Genomic DNA, 6,636 nt, shown 5'->3' with positions numbered 1-6,636 from the left:
AGACCGGTCGGTCGGTCGGGGCAGAATCGTAAGTCGAGGACCTGTTTAGAGAGAGCCCAACATAGAGCCGAGAAGATGGAGCGCGCTCAGCGTCCCTAACCCTTACCAGTAAGGTATCAAGGACCAGGCTTAGGTAATATGGGACAAAGGCAACGGCAACCTCGACAATCCGGGTTAACAGCTCTCACCGGCGGCCCAGCTCGCAACCTGCCGAGATGAAGGATGCCTACGAAGACCGGTCGGTCTTAAGTCGAGGACCTGTTTAGAGAGAGCCCAACATAGAGCCGAGAAGATGGAGCGCGCTCAGCGTCCCTAACCCTTACCAGTAAGGTAACAAGGACCAGGCTTAGGTAATATGGGACAAAGGCAACGACAACCTCGACAATCCGGGTTAACTGCTCTCTCCGGCGGCCCAGCTCGCAAAGTGCCGAGGAGGACGCCTTTGTCGCCCACGGGGAACCGAGGCCGCTTTCCCGGCGGCTTAGCGGCTCCACATGGGATGGGGCCGCCCCCCTCCGGAGAGGGGGGGAGGGAAGCCACCGTGGAGCCGCGTGTGGCTTGCATGCGGGAGCCACGCCGACACTTCCAGCCTCGGGCGAGGCGGAAGACGGCTTTGGACTACTTGCGAGAAACAACCGTGCCCCATGCGCGGGTGCGCCTGGGAGCACCTCGGCTAGAGAGGCCCTTGCGAGCAGCGGACATACGGGGGCGGTCACTGCCTCCCCGTCGTTTAATGCTTTCTCTCGCGCCTCGGGCTCCGGCGACACCAGCGCACTCTCGGACGCCTTTTAGAGTGATAGAAGCAGCACTGAGCAAACGCACCTCGCGGGAGCGAGAGGTACCGGCGCCCGCCTTAGCAGGACCGCCGGGCTTTTTGGGACACCGGCCGTAGGTGGCCGGGGGCGAAACAGACCCGGACGGTGTGGGAGGAAGACGCGCTCGCCGTAACCGACAGGGCTCCAAAGCACTGCCGAGCGAGTGGTCCCTCCGCCGCCGGGTCGCGGGGAGCCAGATCGATCTGAGGAGTCTTGGACAAATTCCAAAGACTCAAACGGCGCGGGAGCACGTGCTCCTCTCACAGCTTAACGACAGGTGGACGAGGCCGACGGGGACTTCCAGGAGACACCATGAGAGGGCCGGTGCCTATCGCTCACACCCTGGAAGTCACTCTCGGCCACGAACGGTTAGGACTTCCCGCTAGGAAGAACCGTAGGGACTTGGAACACGAAACCAAAATGCCCTCTCACAGGATTTCAGGTGAAGGAGATATTCGCACCCCTAAAAGTGTCACCACCTCAAATACACCGGGGTAAGGTGCCAACTTACCCGGGCTCCTGGAACTGCTGCCCGGCTGAAGCCCAAAATAAAAACCTCATAGGGTTTTTCCTCCAAAACGTCAATGAAGACAGACCTGCCAGCGAGGCCGACGGGGACTTCCAGGAGGCCGGCATGACGTGCCACTACATACCGGTCACACCATGGAAGTCCTTCTCGGGTTGGACCAGGTGCAGCTCCCGCTAGAACGTGCAGCACGTCCTCCTTCACGGTACTCTCGGTTGGACTCGCCAACGTGGCCGAGCTCCTACAACTGCTGGTCGGCCTGGGACTCCAGAAAGAATGCACCAAAGTTCTTTCGTGGAAGTCCAGGTGCACCGGACCGACCAGCCAACGAGGCCGACGGGGACTTCCAGGAGGCCGGCATGACGTGCCACTACATACCGGTCACACCATGGAAGTCCTTCTCGGCCACAAACGGTTAGGACTTCCCGCTAGGAAGAACCGTAGGGACTTGGAACGCGGAGCAGAAATGCCCTCTCACAGGATTTCAGGTGAAGGAGATATTCGCACCCCTAAAAGTGTCACCACCTCAAATACACCGGGGTAAGGTGCCAACTTACCCGGGCTCCTGGAACTGCTGCCCGGCTGAAGCCCAAAATAAAAACCTCATAGGGTTTTTCCTCCAAAACGTCAATGAAGACAGACCTGCCAGCGAGGCCGACGGGGACTTCCAGGAGGCCGGCATGACGTGCCACTACATACCGGTCACACCATGGAAGTCCTTCTCGGGTTGGACCAGGTGCAGCTCCCGCTAGAACGTGCAGCACGTCCTCCTTCACGGTACTCTCGGTTGGACTCGCCAACGTGGCCGAGCTCCTACAACTGCTGGTCGGCCTGGGACTCCAGAAAGAATGCACCAAAGTTCTTTCGTGGAAGTCCAGGTGCACCGGACCGACCAGCCAACGAGGCCGACGGGGACTTCCAGGAGGCCGGCATGACGTGCCACTACATACCGGTCACACCATGGAAGTCCTTCTCGGCCACAAACGGTTAGGACTTCCCGCTAGGAAGAACCGTAGGGACTTGGAACGCGGAGCAGAAATGCCCTCTCACAGGATTTCAGGTGAAGGAGATATTCGCACCCCTAAAAGTGTCACCACCTCAAATACACCGGGGTAAGGTGCCAACTTACCCGGGCTCCTGGAACTGCTGCCCGGCTGAAGCCCAAAATAAAAACCTCATAGGGTTTTTCCTCCAAAACGTCAATGAAGACAGACCTGCCAGCGAGGCCGACGGGGACTTCCAGGAGGCCGGCATGACGTGCCACTACATACCGGTCACACCATGGAAGTCCTTCTCGGGTTGGACCAGGTGCAGCTCCCGCTAGAACGTGCAGCACGTCCTCCTTCACGGTACTCTCGGTTGGACTCGCCAACGTGGCCGAGCTCCTACAACTGCTGGTCGGCCTGGGACTCCAGAAAGAATGCACCAAAGTTCTTTCGTGGAAGTCCAGGTGCACCGGACCGACCAGCCAACGAGGCCGACGGGGACTTCCAGGAGGCCGGCATGACGTGCCACTACATACCGGTCACACCATGGAAGTCCTTCTCGGCCACAAACGGTTAGGACTTCCCGCTAGGAAGAACCGTAGGGACTTGGAACGCGGAGCAGAAATGCCCTCTCACAGGATTTCAGGTGAAGGAGATATTCGCACCCCTAAAAGTGTCACCACCTCAAATACACCGGGGTAAGGTGCCAACTTACCCGGGCTCCTGGAACTGCTGCCCGGCTGAAGCCCAAAATAAAAACCTCATAGGGTTTTTCCTCCAAAACGTCAATGAAGACAGACCTGCCAGCGAGGCCGACGGGGACTTCCAGGAGGCCGGCATGACGTGCCACTACATACCGGTCACACCATGGAAGTCCTTCTCGGGTTGGACCAGGTGCAGCTCCCGCTAGAACGTGCAGCACGTCCTCCTTCACGGTACTCTCGGTTGGACTCGCCAACGTGGCCGAGCTCCTACAACTGCTGGTCGGCCTGGGACTCCAGAAAGAATGCACCAAAGTTCTTTCGTGGAAGTCCAGGTGCACCGGACCGACCAGCCAACGAGGCCGACGGGGACTTCCAGGAGGCCGGCATGACGTGCCACTACATACCGGTCACACCATGGAAGTCCTTCTCGGCCACAAACGGTTAGGACTTCCCGCTAGGAAGAACCGTAGGGACTTGGAACGCGGAGCAGAAATGCCCTCTCACAGGATTTCAGGTGAAGGAGATATTCGCACCCCTAAAAGTGTCACCACCTCAAATACACCGGGGTAAGGTGCCAACTTACCCGGGCTCCTGGAACTGCTGCCCGGCTGAAGCCCAAAATAAAAACCTCATAGGGTTTTTCCTCCAAAACGTCAATGAAGACAGACCTGCCAGCGAGGCCGACGGGGACTTCCAGGAGGCCGGCATGACGTGCCACTACATACCGGTCACACCATGGAAGTCCTTCTCGGGTTGGACCAGGTGCAGCTCCCGCTAGAACGTGCAGCACGTCCTCCTTCACGGTACTCTCGGTTGGACTCGCCAACGTGGCCGAGCTCCTACAACTGCTGGTCGGCCTGGGACTCCAGAAAGAATGCACCAAAGTTCTTTCGTGGAAGTCCAGGTGCACCGGACCGACCAGCCAACGAGGCCGACGGGGACTTCCAGGAGGCCGGCATGACGTGCCACTACATACCGGTCACACCATGGAAGTCCTTCTCGGCCACAAACGGTTAGGACTTCCCGCTAGGAAGAACCGTAGGGACTTGGAACGCGGAGCAGAAATGCCCTCTCACAGGATTTCAGGTGAAGGAGATATTCGCACCCCTAAAAGTGTCACCACCTCAAATACACCGGGGTAAGGTGCCAACTTACCCGGGCTCCTGGAACTGCTGCCCGGCTGAAGCCCAAAATAAAAACCTCATAGGGTTTTTCCTCCAAAACGTCAATGAAGACAGACCTGCCAGCGAGGCCGACGGGGACTTCCAGGAGGCCGGCATGACGTGCCACTACATACCGGTCACACCATGGAAGTCCTTCTCGGGTTGGACCAGGTGCAGCTCCCGCTAGAACGTGCAGCACGTCCTCCTTCACGGTACTCTCGGTTGGACTCGCCAACGTGGCCGAGCTCCTACAACTGCTGGTCGGCCTGGGACTCCAGAAAGAATGCACCAAAGTTCTTTCGTGGAAGTCCAGGTGCACCGGACCGACCAGCCAACGAGGCCGACGGGGACTTCCAGGAGGCCGGCATGACGTGCCACTACATACCGGTCACACCATGGAAGTCCTTCTCGGCCACAAACGGTTAGGACTTCCCGCTAGGAAGAACCGTAGGGACTTGGAACGCGGAGCAGAAATGCCCTCTCACAGGATTTCAGGTGAAGGAGATATTCGCACCCCTAAAAGTGTCACCACCTCAAATACACCGGGGTAAGGTGCCAACTTACCCGGGCTCCTGGAACTGCTGCCCGGCTGAAGCCCAAAATAAAAACCTCATAGGGTTTTTCCTCCAAAACGTCAATGAAGACAGACCTGCCAGCGAGGCCGACGGGGACTTCCAGGAGGCCGGCATGACGTGCCACTACATACCGGTCACACCATGGAAGTCCTTCTCGGGTTGGACCAGGTGCAGCTCCCGCTAGAACGTGCAGCACGTCCTCCTTCACGGTACTCTCGGTTGGACTCGCCAACGTGGCCGAGCTCCTACAACTGCTGGTCGGCCTGGGACTCCAGAAAGAATGCACCAAAGTTCTTTCGTGGAAGTCCAGGTGCACCGGACCGACCAGCCAACGAGGCCGACGGGGACTTCCAGGAGGCCGGCATGACGTGCCACTACATACCGGTCACACCATGGAAGTCCTTCTCGGCCACAAACGGTTAGGACTTCCCGCTAGGAAGAACCGTAGGGACTTGGAACGCGGAGCAGAAATGCCCTCTCACAGGATTTCAGGTGAAGGAGATATTCGCACCCCTAAAAGTGTCACCACCTCAAATACACCGGGGTAAGGTGCCAACTTACCCGGGCTCCTGGAACTGCTGCCCGGCTGAAGCCCAAAATAAAAACCTCATAGGGTTTTTCCTCCAAAACGTCAATGAAGACAGACCTGCCAGCGAGGCCGACGGGGACTTCCAGGAGGCCGGCATGACGTGCCACTACATACCGGTCACACCATGGAAGTCCTTCTCGGGTTGGACCAGGTGCAGCTCCCGCTAGAACGTGCAGCACGTCCTCCTTCACGGTACTCTCGGTTGGACTCGCCAACGTGGCCGAGCTCCTACAACTGCTGGTCGGCCTGGGACTCCAGAAAGAATGCACCAAAGTTCTTTCGTGGAAGTTCAGGTGCAGCGGACCGACCAGCCAACGAGGCCGATGGGGACTTCCAGGAGACACCATGAGAGGGCCGGTGCCTATCGCTCACACCCTGGAAGTCACTCTCGGCCACGAACGGTTAGGACTTCCCGCTAGGAAGAACCGTTGGGACTTGGAACTCAAAACCTAAATGCCCTCTCACAGGATTTCAGGTGAAGGAGATATTCACACCCCTAAAAGTGTCACCACCTCAAATACACCGGGGTAAGGTGCCAAAGTACCCGGGCTCCTGGAACTGCTGCCCGGCTGAGGCCCAAAGTAAAAACCTCATAGGGTTTTTTCTCCAAAACGTCAATGAAGACAGACCTGCGAGCGAGGCCGACGGGGACTTCCAGGAGGCCGGCAGGAGGTGTCACTACCTACCGGTCACATCATGGAAGTCCTTCTCGGCTTGGAACGGGAGCAGCTCCCGTTTGTACTTCCTATTTCACGGCTTTCGGTAGGAGTCACCGAGGTGGCCGAGCTCGTGCAACTGCAGGTCGGCTTGGGACTTCAGAAAATGCCATAAAAAAAAAAAGATTTTTTTATTAAGAAGGTAAAAAAACCCAGCGGGACCGACCCGCGAGCGAGGCCGACGGGGACTTCCAGGAGGACGGCATGAGTTGGCCGCGCATACCGCTAAAGCACTGGAAGTCCGCCGCCGGCGCTGCGGAGCTCGTACACTGCTGCCCCCGGGCTGGCACGGCTTCCCCATGGCTCCTCTATCCCCCCACGGGTGCAATAGGCAGGCACACGCCGCTCGTACACCGAGGTGGCTCCCGGCCGCTTTCGGTAGGAGTCACCGAGGTGGCCTTGCTCGTGCAAATGCAGGTGGGCTTGGGGCTTCCGAAAATACCATAAAAAAAAAAAGATTTTTTTATTAAGAAGGTAAAAAAAAAAACAGCGGGACCGACCCGCGAGCTAGGCCGACGGGGACTTCCAGGAGGTCGGCATGAGGTGGAGGCTCCTACCGCTC

The sequence above is a fragment of the Rhinoderma darwinii genome, unplaced genomic scaffold (genome assembly GCF_050947455.1).
Source record: "Rhinoderma darwinii isolate aRhiDar2 unplaced genomic scaffold, aRhiDar2.hap1 Scaffold_49, whole genome shotgun sequence".
In the NCBI taxonomy this organism is placed as follows: domain Eukaryota; kingdom Metazoa; phylum Chordata; class Amphibia; order Anura; family Rhinodermatidae; genus Rhinoderma; species Rhinoderma darwinii.
This window is presented reverse-complemented; position numbering follows the sequence as displayed.